Genomic DNA, 12,822 nt, shown 5'->3' with positions numbered 1-12,822 from the left:
GTAGTGTTTGTGATATATAGATTTTGACAATTGCATCCCCATGTGTTGTTAATATTTTTTTCTACTTTACTTTCTGCAAATTGGTACTTTGATCTAGCCTGATCATGTTCAGACTTGTTTTCTCTGTCTCTCTTTTTTTTGTGTGTGTGGCAAGAGAATTTCCGAAGTGACAATGTATTTGTTCTTCCCCGAGGAAGCTTATAAATGAGTGGTTATCACTTTGTATGATGTTAGCAGTTTTTTTTTGTTTGTTTGTTTTTTTATGTTAGCAGTTCTTGAGGATTGGTCCATCAGTTCTTTTGAGACTTCAAAAAATAGAAGGATCAATAATTCTTTCTTCCTTTATTATCTGTGGATTTTTCTATAAAGACAAGTTTCCCCTTATCAACTGGAGGCCCAGTTGTGTAGGCATGATTGTTTCCTTTTATTTAAATTTACACAATAATGAATTGAACTGGTAGGATTTTGTTTAATTAATTATTTTTATATAATTATAAACTCCATGCCTTTGTTTTTGTTACTGAGGTACAAGTTGAAGCCCTATCTTGGATGGTTGGAGCTTCTCAATTTGGTGCCTGAGATATTTCGAAACAACCTTAAGAATCTTTGTTCACTATTTTTGCTATTTGTATTAAAAAGTTGCAGGCTCATGTTGTTCATTTTGTGCCCCAGCCTGAATCAGTCATTTTAACAAGGTACTTAGATTCCTTTTAGTGGGAATGATACTTAGAGACTACCATCTGAGTGCTAGAGATATGCATTGCTACCAGGCTGAAAATGTTCCTAGGCTTTTTCTGCGAAATTATGTTTGTGTGTATATATGTGGGTGTTTGTAGTGTAAAAGATTGGTTTCATATTGATACTTTCTAATTAACTTCTGAGCTATAGACTTTTCACTTATCCTCTTTCTGAGCAAAATTCCAGATCAAGTATACTTAATTATCCTATCTTGGGTGCTTTTTTCCTATGCATTCAAACCATCTCTTATCAAAGTATAGGTATAGCAGTTTGACACTGATAAAGAACAAAACTAACATGTCATTAGCCAGGTACTGTATTAGGTACTTCCTGCAAATTACTTCTTTTATACACGTGTTGCTGGGGATTGATTTCAGGGCCTTATAACTACTAAACACATGTTCTACTAATAAGTTTCTCCCTCAGCCCCTACTTCCTTTAATCCTCTCAATAAGCCTATATAAACATGTTTTATTATCCTCAGTTTACTGATCAGAAAGATGAGATCCAGGAAGGGTAAGTAGCCTCAAAGACATACAGTGGATCAGTGGCAAAGCTAAGATTCAAATCTATTTCCATCTCACACTGCTTCCCATGTTTGTACTTATTACAGAGATCTGGAAAAACAAGTGACAAGGCAGATCTTCCATGTGGGCCTGGCAGAACAGTGCACCTCATCAGCTCTGACTGTCCTTCTTGCCTGAAGTACAGCTCCCAATTTCTTCTACACTGGACACGTATACAAAACAGGTGGATCCTTGCTGTGTGTATGAAATCCTTTCTGGCGACATGAAGAAATCTCCCCTAGTCCATGGTCAGTTAAAGAATCCAGTTCTCAAATAAAAGCAGATTTAGAGTCAAGCAAAGATGTTCCTCAGCCTGTCTCTCTATTTCTCTTTCTCTCTCTCTCTCTCTCTTCTCTCTCTCTCTCTCTCTCTCTCTCTCTCTCTCTCTCTCTCTCTCTCTCTCTCTCTCTCTCACACACACACAGGACCAGCCATGCACTCTAATACATAGTAGAACGGAGGTCATTTTGAGACAGCTTCTGTATTATGCTGGCTTACAATTCTCTTGTCTGGTGAAGGAAGCATAGTTACATAATGATCCGTCAGTGCCACCGCATTGGTTTTGTTGGGAGAACTCATAGTAAATAACAGTATTTGGAATGAAAGAGAGCTAACAATGACATCATGAGTTTGACTTTGAACTTCTCTTTGTGTGTGTGGTGGCAGGGATGATACTCAGGGCCTCACACATTCATGCAAGTGCTTTACCACTGAGCTCCACCCACTTAGCATAAATTTGAAATTCTTTACTACAACATTGAACTCTTGGAACTTCCTTCACTTCAAGTCAAATACTCTAAATTTCTGGTGGACTTTTTAAAAAAAATTTTTTTTTAATTTTTTTGATACTGGGAATTGAACCCAGGGTTGCTTTACCACTGAGCTACATCCCCAGCTCTTTGTTTTTGTTTTTGTTTTTGTTTTTGTTTTTTAGACAGGTTCTCACAAAGTTGCTGAGGATCAATCCTCCTGTTGTAGCCTTCCAAGTTGCTGGGATTATAGGCATGGGCAACTGCGCCTGGCTTCTCTTAGAAGAGCAACAAAACTATTGCTTATATATCTTTTAAAACCAGCAATGTAGGATTATCAGAATTTGGAACTTTCAAGAATCATTTTAGATCCCAGCCAGTTAATGCTAAAATCTCTATATTTTCTAAAGAACAAGTCTCAAGTATAAAGACCTTTTGCTCTGAGATTTTCTTTGCTCCTTCATCCCTATAACACCTAGAACCAAGTCCTGTGTACTCACTCATGAAACTTGGGAGAGCATACATTAGCTATTGACTCTGTTAGCATCATCTGGTAGGAAAAGTGAGTGTGTAGGTCAATACTGTAGATAAAGGTGGTCTGTGTAGTATGAGTCTGAGAAGAGAAAAGAAACCGGAGAATTCTTGGTAAGCGTGGACAGTCACACCTGGTCCATGAAGAAAGGTATGGTCATGTTAGGCCTTCTCAATAACTGGCTCCAAATTCCTTTTCAAGTAAAAGCTGTTTACAACCTTGAGGGGAACACTTGAAGTTCACACAAAGAAAGGATATTTCTTTCCAGCATTGTAAACAAGTAAATGTAATACAGGAATATGAAGAGGCCCATAATTTCTTTTTTGTATACAACATGGTGACTACATAGTTCACTTTCTTTTTTCTCCTCCATATTTTTGAGGAACTGCATTTTTTTATTATTTGACTTAAAGCATTTTAATTGATACATAATTGTATATATTTATGGTGTACAGTGTGCTACTTCAATACATATATATGCATATATATATATACACAATAAAACTATCAGGGTAATTGGCATATATATTACATATCAAAGATATTATTTTTTTCTTTTAGACAACATTCTAAATCCTGTTTTTTTCTGTTTTAAAGACTGTACTTCTAATTTTATATATATCAATAAAATATATGTATATTTTTCATTGTAGATGTTCCTTTATTTTACTCATTTATATGTGGTACAGAGGATCGAACCCACAGCCTCACACTTTCTAAGCAGGTGCTCTATTGTTGAGCTATACCCCCAGTACTTAGGAGCCATTTTGAAATGTGCACTTCATTGTTGTCAAACAGTAACCCTACAGTGCTGTCCCCAGCTGCACCCATTCACCTGTAAACTATCCTCACTCCAAACTCCATTCCCCAACTCATCCTGACCTCTGCTAATCACTAGTCTACTCTCTCTTACAAGATCATATTTCTGAGCTTCTACTTTTTTATGAGACCATTTGGAAATACTCCCACCTTTTTGAAACCCTCTTGTTACCTGACTTCCAGCATACCAGTCTTCTTATTAGTCTTCTAGTTCATTGGTAAGTCCTCAATCTTTTGTTTGTTATTCCTATTCTTTACTCCTTAATGTTAGATGACCCCAGGGCTTGTTCCTTTTCCATTTTCTCTTTTCCAGCTGCAATAAGTGATTTCATCAAATGCCATGGTTATTCCCTAATGACTCCCAGATTAAATTTCAAGCCCTAAATTATACCCTGAAATCCCATTGTCTATTCAGCATCTCCAACCCAACGTGGACAAAATAGGAGTTGATTCCATGCTTTGCCAAACTCATTTTCCTCCAATATGCCTCATCTCTATCTCAGAATTCACCTAGTTCACGTAAACAAAGGCATAAGACTCTTCCTTGACTCCTCTCTTTCTTCCACCTAATACCCAAGCCATCAGTAAATCCTAATTTCTCTACCTTCAAAATAGAGACTGAATCTAACATCTAAACACTTCTCTATCATCTGTGAGACTAGCCTAAGACTTTTGCCTGGACTACTGTAAGACCTAACTATTCCCTGCTTTGCACCTCAATCCTCTTCAGTCTAACCTTCACACTGTAGCTTCATATTTCACACAGGTAATCCAAATAATGCCATCTTCTTCTCAGTCTCACTAATGACCTCGATTTACATATCCATACCAGGCTAAATGGACCTTTCATAAAGTAGTCTCTGCCTTTTGTTCCTAGTTCTTCCCACTCTTTCCTCTTAATGATGCTGTAATCTCACCAGCCTCTGCTGTCCCTTAAATATGCCATATAGGTAAACATTTTAGGGCCTTTATACTTGCCTTTGCCTCTGTGTAGAATGCTCTTTCCTAGTCAGTAGGCTCATATGCTTAGGAAATTCTCTGCCTATATCTCCTCTTCAGACAGACCTTCCCTAACCACCTTATAAATAATAGCAACCACCTCCCTGTCTTATCCCTAATGCCTGCTTTTTCTTCTTACCACCTGCTATATTATATATTGCTTATATGGTTATTATCTTTTTGGTTTTTTTTGCAGTGCTGGGAATCGAACCCAGGGCCCTGTGCTGGGCCCTGTGCTTGCAAGGCAAGCACTTTACCAACTGAGCTATCTCCCCAGCCCTTATCTTTCTTCTTCATTGTAACATAAACTCTATAAAAGAAGATACTCTGTATGGGATACAGCTATATAACCAGCACACCAAAGAATACCTGGCACATGGTAAGGAACTCAATACATATTAATTCACTCTATGAATAGATGAGTGGGATCTCTACTGTCCAATTATACAGTTTTTGTTTTAGTGAATAGAAAAAAACTGAGGATGTGCCCTTCAATGCAAAGATAAATTCAGCTTCATTCCTCTAAAATGATATGAATTTTATTAAGAGTAGCAGAGTTATTCAGTAATACTGGAGCAAAAATTCTTATTTCTTAAGTTATTTTTTAGTTGTTGATGGACATTATTTATTTTTTTATTTGCAGGGCTGAAAATTGATCCCAGCACCTCAAACATACTAGGCAAGCTCTCCACCACTGAGCAAGAACCCCAGCCCTCAAAATTTTGTATTTTCAACAAGAGTTTAATATGAAATTCATAAAAAGCTTCAGATTTCCTTCTCAGAGTAAAGTTGCCGTTAGTTTACTTAGGCGTAAACATTTAAAATATATATATATACATACACATACACACAAATAAAATAGTTTAATGAAACCGTATCAGTATGAACAGAAATGTCTTGATTACTCCCTATCCCTTCTCCTTCCTTCCCTCAACAAAAGCCTACCAGTGAAGGCCCAGGCCATCAGCTACTCAGGGCTCTTAGAGTCATATGTGTTTTATCCTATTTGGCACTGCTGCTCTTGTTCACATAAGAAAAAATGTCAATATCCACAGAGGTTTCACAGAGGCAGCAGAGTATGCAAAAGTATGTCTGTGGATTAACTAGCACTATATATTACTTGCTCTCTTCTAACAATGCAACTCATATATACAAAAATGTGAACAATCCACCACAAAGCAGATGTGTCCCTTCACTTATAATTTGGTGGAAGGCAGAGCATGATGAAGAGGTCATTTTTCACCAATAAGCTAAGATTTAAATGATGAAATACAGTTAGCCACACTAAGGCCCTCCTGAGCCATGGACAGGAGGCCATTCTGAGTACTATTTGATGACAGTGTACTAATGAAATGAATAGGGGAAACAAAAGTCGAACTACTTGGCCTGTCTAGCCTTGAGGAAGGAATTTAGTCTGATGTGTTCACTTTGTATGTCAGCATTCATTTAATATTTATCATGGTGGTTTTGCTCTCTGATAAGGGGAGAGCTCTGATCATGGGACAGAAAAATGATGAATATTGCTTCCTATGAAATGTTTCAAGCCTTATAACCTCTGAGAATAAATACTCCAAATACCAGTTCCATTTCTTCCCCCGAGTAGAGCTCATGTTTATTGTCCTTTCATCTGGGCTTTCCTACAGCAAAAAGGAAGCAGCATAGCTTAAAAGAGAAGGGTGTAAGACTAAATTTAACTTCTTTTTGTACTCCACTACTCCAACTTTTTGCAGGATTTGGAAGTCAGTATATGTTCCTTTCTCAAAAGGGTTTGTATGTCCATAGGCAACCACCTGGTTGTCAGTTAATGATAAATTTCTTCATAAGTCTTGCTGCTGAAATTGAACTCTTGATTTTGCCTTTTGTAAAAAGTCATTTTTCTTGGCAGCATCAAATTTTTACATTACCTGTGCATACTATATCAGAGCTGGTTCAGTTTACTGGTATCCAGGCAGAGGAGTGCAGAATAGAACATCCTAGGAGCAAATAATACTCCTACTGGAAGGTTATAATTTACATATCTGTCATATCCTTCTCATTCAAATCCAAACTGAACTGCAACAAGAAAGTACTGTTACTCTCCAATCACAGTGCAGTAGTGCACAGCCATCCTACATAGTGAATCAGTTTAGACACAGAATTCATGGATCCACCCAAACTTGTCTTCAGAGGACTGCTTGCCAGAAGTTTGATGCGAATGTCCAGAGAACCACAGCAGCCAATTTTGCAGCACCTCTTTCAGACTCTGAAAACACTACACTTGAAAGTTATGGTTGATGTGAAGAGGCGGCTTCACCTCTGAGAAATGACAAAAGGAATCCAGCTCACAAGCTGAAGGAATTGTGACCAACAACAGAGGCCATCCAGGAGAGGAAGGCACTCATACTGGAATGCTTCACAGGAGTAAAACCCCTTGTGGAGGAAGCACTGTGCCCTGATGATAGTGTCCAGGAAGTTGGTAAAGTCTTATCCATGTTCAAAATTATTCCCGTTATACCAAATACGTTCTTCTTGTAATGTTTGACTAAACTAGTGACAGAGCCTCAGTGACATTGACTCATCTCTGTCACAGTTAACATAGTGAAGTAGCAGAGTTGTTTGGCACTGAACCCATCTGAGAAGGCAGCTCTAAGCAATGGATGTTTTGTAAGAGTGGAGGGAAGTTTTGAAGCTGTTCCAGTGGTAGTGATCTACTCTGACTGAGATAGTCAGAAAGACTCATCTGTTTTTTCCACATTAGTGTAGCTACCAGAATGTAGTAGAGGTGTAACTGAGTGAGAATTCCATTTTCTGTTTAGAGGATGCACATTAGCTGAACCTAACACTACTGCCAGAGGTTCCGGAAAACTTTGCCGATTTCTTAGTATAAGCACTCAAGTATACTAGGAACTGTATCCAAAGGAGAGGAAAACAATAAATAACCTATGTACAATCCGTTGAAAACAAGAAACAAGCAGTGTTCATAACACAAACAGAGACGAACCCTCAGAGAGCTGAGATTTGCTTACATGAATCCCGCCCAGATTGATGAGACCCCTGATCCTGTATGAGGAAAAGTTCTTCTTTCTCTGTGTTGCAATAATCATACCAGCACTTTGCTTGGGGATGAGAATGTGGGTAATGGTAAATTCATTCCTCATCTGCCAAAGTTGAAAACAGCTTGTCACGATTCTTGTGCATTCCTGCAACCTCACTGTGGAAAGTCAAACATCTACACAAGCAATGTTACTTCCCACCACAGCATGAGTCTCTTCTGTGTTCCCTGAATCCCTCACCTCAGTGGGTCACGACCTTGTCTGCCAATATGTATTTCTTGGGGGCTCTTCAGTACCAGAGATGCTATGACCAACCCCTAACCTTCCTCTGATGCGCAGCTTGGGTAAATGCCACAGCCCTCTTGCATTGTATTCGGTGGTTCTTGAAAAGCTTCAAGTAGAGTACCATTTCTCTTCCTTTGTTCATGTCTAAAGCAGTTTTCCTCTCATTGTTAAGTCCTTCATTAAACTCAGGTTAAGTCTGTTCCACTTCATTCATGGATTCATTCAGCAGTTCAGTGCTCTTTCCTTTCTAAAAATTCCTAGTGCTTGTATGGTACATACAATCAGAATGCTATCTGTTTTATTGCATATTTCCCATCTCTCCAATGTGATTAGACACTTTTTGTGAATGTAAACTATGTGCCTTACATATATTTTATATTTCTAGGCCCTACCACAGAGTAGGTGCTTAGAACATGGTGGTATAGGTAGTGGCTAACTCTTCCTACTAGGTTAGAGTTTGCTGTTTCTAACTATAATAATAATGAGTTCAATTTAAGAGAATCTGAAAAGCAATCAAATACAGAGTCAACAGATCTAAAGGGTCTATAATGGATAGTCCAAGTTTGCATGTGTGGAGAATTTGATGCAAACAGAAACTGTCCCTGAACATCTTCTCTGAGAGTCATGGGAGGTCAAGAAAAGTAAAGTCTCACTTCAGGAAAGAGTTTGATTTTTCATTGTTTTTCTTTTCTTATTCTTTTTCTTTTTTCTTTTTTCTCTTCTTTTCTTCCGGTTTCTCACAGAGAATTCCACGTGTTTCTACTCCCCGAACAGTGTTAGCACTGGCTAACTGGAGAAACTGAGGTCACGCCCTTCCAGGCACTACCACATGGTGCAGTCCATCGATTACACGAACTGTAATGGAGAAGGGAAAAGTCTGAGACCATGAGGCTGAACCATTCACAGCAGAGCTCACAGCTGCTAGCATTGGGAGAGCAATGCTAAGTCACTGGAATCCCCCCAGCTTCAGATACTGAGTGAGCATCTCATTCTCATGACATCAAAAAAGTGTCATAAAATCTCTTCTCCAGCCTGTGGCCACAGCTGATTAGATGTTATGGTTGATTTTATGTGTCAGCTTGACTGCATTAAGGAATATATACGTGGTAAAGAGTTATTTCTGGGTGTGACTTTCAGAGACTTTCTGAAGAAAACTGATGTGTGGTTCTCCAGACTAAGTGGGGAAGATCTGCCCTCAATGTGGGTGGGCACCATGCAAACAGCGGGAGCCCAGACAGAATCACAACAAAGGCAGAGTAGAGGCACTGTTCTATTCCTACCTTTGGAAATTAGGACTGGGTTTCTAGACTTTGGACTCTAAGACTTGCACCAGTGGCTCCTGGATTCTAAGGTCTTTGGACTGAAGCTGAGAATTATGCCATGAGCTGCCCTGGTTTTGAAGATTTTGGATGTGGACTGAGCCACATGACCAGCATTCCAGGGTGTTCATCTAGCAAAAAATGCTTTTATGGAACTTCTCAACCTCCATATTCATATATCCAATTCCCCTAAGAACTGTGGGGCCATGTGGTCTCTACCTAGATTTCAAAGTATGTTGCAGACAGTCTGAGGGCCTGTTGAGAGACATGTCATAGGAGCAGAGCCACGCAAGACAGTGTCCTTTGAGGCAATGCCTTGGCAAGGGGGAGTGGGTGGGCAGTGCCTAAAGACCCAGAATCAGAGAGCCATCAGCCCACAATTCCATTCTGGACAAATTTGGGCATAACTCATGAGAGCTCTGGGTGAACTGAGTTCAGCAGAAAATATAGGAATGGGCTGTCTCAGGCCTTGGGGGTTCAACCCTTGTCCTTGTGTACCCAGGATGCAGGACCGTGGAATCAAAAGAGATTGTTCTCCAACATTAAGACTTAATGTTGTTTTCCCACGTTTGGTTTGTATGTTGCCCAAGCTGACCTTGAACTTGGGAATCCTCCCACCTCAGCCTCCCTAGTAGTGGGATCATAGGTATGTACTACTAAACCTGTTCCAATCACTCTGTTCTTCATTTGTTTCTCCTTTTTGGAATGGAACTGCCTGTCCTATACCTGTTCCACCTTGTATTTTGGAAGCATGTAACTTATTCATTTCATAGATTCCCAACTGGAGAAGGATGAATTGTGCCTTGTATCTCACCTATATCTGATTTATAGGAAAGTTTGCACTTTGAGTTCATGTTCTCGATACTTTAAGAAAAAGTAGGCTTTACTTATTCAACGTCAGACAAGAGTAAACAACTCCTTTCCAAAACATTTCTAAGATATTTAAAAATTCTCTGCCAAAATCTAAAAAGGAGGATTAAAAAATAACTTCCCCTTCCAACTGAATGTTTTCTTTTTTCACCTATCTTTGAACTCATAAGAATGTTAGAGTATGACTTTCAAGGAGGCATAAAATAATGTAGTGTTCATAATGGAAAATGACTTAGGTAGTTATTTGTTTCTGAATATTCTTTAGAAGAAAGTTTAAATCCCAAACTCCAACCTCCTAAAATAAAAAAAAGTCTGGTCTCTCTAAGAATGCATGAACAAAGAATTTCTAAAACTGATTCAGGATGCCAAGGATGGGCCCAGTTCCTGAACACCATGGAGAAACCTTATGATAAAGCTTGTAAGCTAAGGTTAGGAAGCAACTTTCACAGCCAAGTATTCATAATGAAAAAAAAAGTTTAAAAACATATTCTGCACATTCAATAGCAAAGTCAGAACCGCCAAGAGGTGACAAATCAGACCACAAGATGCACAGTCAATTGGCACTCTGATGATGACATCTGCAGATGATGAATTAAGGTTTCCTTTCAATTCAGTAAATTTGCCTACTAAATTCATACCAAGTAGACACTGTGCTCAGCCTACAGGGAACACAAATGTGAATCAGATTTGAGCAAGACTCAGGTCCATCCTTGCAGGAAGTGCAAATCAAATTATTGACAAATGGCTACACAATCCCTAAGTGATCTAATTTATATTACAGATAAAAGGAACTCTGGGAGTTTTACAGAGAACTGAATCAATCTGATTGAAGGGAGAGGAAGTGGAAAGACTTCAAGAAGTGCTGGAACGGCAGTAACAGTTTAAATAGAAGGCAAATGTTAAAAACCTCATTGGATAAGACAGTGGAGGGAATGTCCTGGGGAAATGACATTTCAATTTCCCTAAACTTAGAATACATAGGAAGGAACAGTAGAGGGAGATAAGCCTGCCTGGTAAATGGGGGTGGCTGTCAAAATCTCAGACCTCACAACCCAGCCCTTCTTCCCTTCTTACAGTGTACTTGTAAATGGATTTCCATCAAAGCTGACTTCTTTAAGTGACTACTTGAAAGTCAATTCCACAGATTCCTCTAATGATCAAGATATACTCATCATTTTATCCGATTCCTATTTTCTTGATTGCCATCATTCATGACAGTAGGAAAGATTGCCAGTAGTTTTTATGGTTGAACTGAGTCATCACCCAATTCACATAATGTTTACCTTGACTAAGTGCCTTAAGAATCAGGAATCCTCTCAGGGCAAGTATAATTCAGTAGCCAGTTTTTTCTTTTTTGTTTTTGTTTTTCAAATCAGTCATTGAATTGCACCATAGTTTCTGTACATTTCAGGATTATTTTTACAAAAAGTCAATGGTGGTCTCTAATTCACTGATCATTTTCAATCTCTGGATGACCTTAAAAGCTGAGGGTTTGCCCTTCAGGGATAGTACCGGCGTTTCAGGAAACTGACCTGGCTTCAGGTAAATTGTATGTTTTAAACAAAGGCCTCTTACAAGAGAGCCAGTGTGACAGGACACACTATGGCAGTCCTTATCCAAGGGGTTCTGTTATCAAAGGCTGGTAAGTGGGATCACAGAGGCGCTCCTAGGCTGAGTCCCCCAGAATGATACTGGGAGGACAGGAATGAAAATTGGAGGAGAACAGCAAACAGACTCAATACTTTCAGAGCTGCTCAGTGCTGCAGGTTTCAAGGACCTGTCCACCACTGTTGGCCTAGCTGGCCTTGCTGTTGTTTTACAGTCTGAAGGCTGTGTGGATGACACAGGTGAGGTGGGGAACACATCTAAGGAGAGCTTTTCCAAGTCAGGCACCAGTGGCCACCTAGTCCAGGGTTCACCTTTCCAAATTCCTGTACAATTTTCAGTTGCTCTTTTTCTAGATCCTAGTTCTGGATCATTTCCTTAAAGGCATGGAACTGTTCCTGTTCCAGCTGTTGCTACTTCTGTGCTATCCTCTGTCTTTGCCATTCTAGTTCTTGCTTGATAGCCATGTTCCCTGCAAATTCCTCCTCTTCCTTCTTCTACAAAGGGAGAAAAAGATTTAGGCCAACACTTCTCACCTCAGAAGAAAGGCTTCCCAGGGAAAGAGGGAAATGTACTTCTGTGCTAGTTTGATTTTCGAACACGTGATCCATGCTTCCCTTGGTACCAATATACTGATGAGATACAGTCTCCACACCTTCCTACCCAGCCACCAAATACCTATTTTCAAACACAAAGTCCAGTACTTTCAGCTTTATGTATAACCAAATGTGAATGAATTTATGAACACATTACATAACAGGATCTAGTCATTGGTTTAATAATACAATACCATAATTCTGAAGTAGAGATAAATGTGTATGGTATTTTGGAATATCAGAACAATTGTAATATGATAAGAAAATATCTTGATTTCTATTGGCGACAAAGTTAGAAATATTTTGAACATGGATTTTGTTTAAGCCTACATTCAACATGGAAAAATTGCTAAATGTCAGTTGGTAGATAGTAATAAGAACCATTTTCCTCATCCAACTTCACAGTCCTCTGAATTCTATCCATGAATCTCTGAGTGTTTCCTGGCCCAGGGTTAAGAACCTTTTCACTAGAAGGTCTCAGCGGTTCTCATGACTTCAGAACCATCTGCATTTTGAGGTCACCCTATTTATATTTTCAGCCCATATCTCTCCTCTGAGTTCAGTCAGACTGGTACATTCAACCTCCTATTGACATTTCTGCTTGAACATCTCATAGGCATCCAAAATTTAACATGCCAAAAAAAAAAAAAAAAAAAAAACAAGATTCCAGGGCACTACCTCTGAACTACATCTCCAATTTATTTATAAATTC

At 39.0% G+C, this 12,822-nt stretch overlaps 2 pseudogenes; both read right to left on the bottom strand.

Moving 5' to 3' along the window:
* Positions 1-1,462: 1,462 nt before the first annotated feature.
* Positions 1,463-11,981, bottom strand: LOC124962827 (STAM-binding protein-like; annotated as a pseudogene).
* Positions 5,899-7,364, bottom strand: LOC124963472 (centromere protein I-like; annotated as a pseudogene).
* Positions 11,982-12,822: the final 841 nt, after the last annotated feature.

Source organism: Sciurus carolinensis, chromosome 13 (assembly GCF_902686445.1).
Source record: "Sciurus carolinensis chromosome 13, mSciCar1.2, whole genome shotgun sequence".
Lineage (NCBI taxonomy): Eukaryota > Metazoa > Chordata > Mammalia > Rodentia > Sciuridae > Sciurus > Sciurus carolinensis.
The sequence above is the reverse complement of the archived record's forward strand: the minus strand, read 5'-3'. Positions and strand labels throughout refer to the sequence as shown.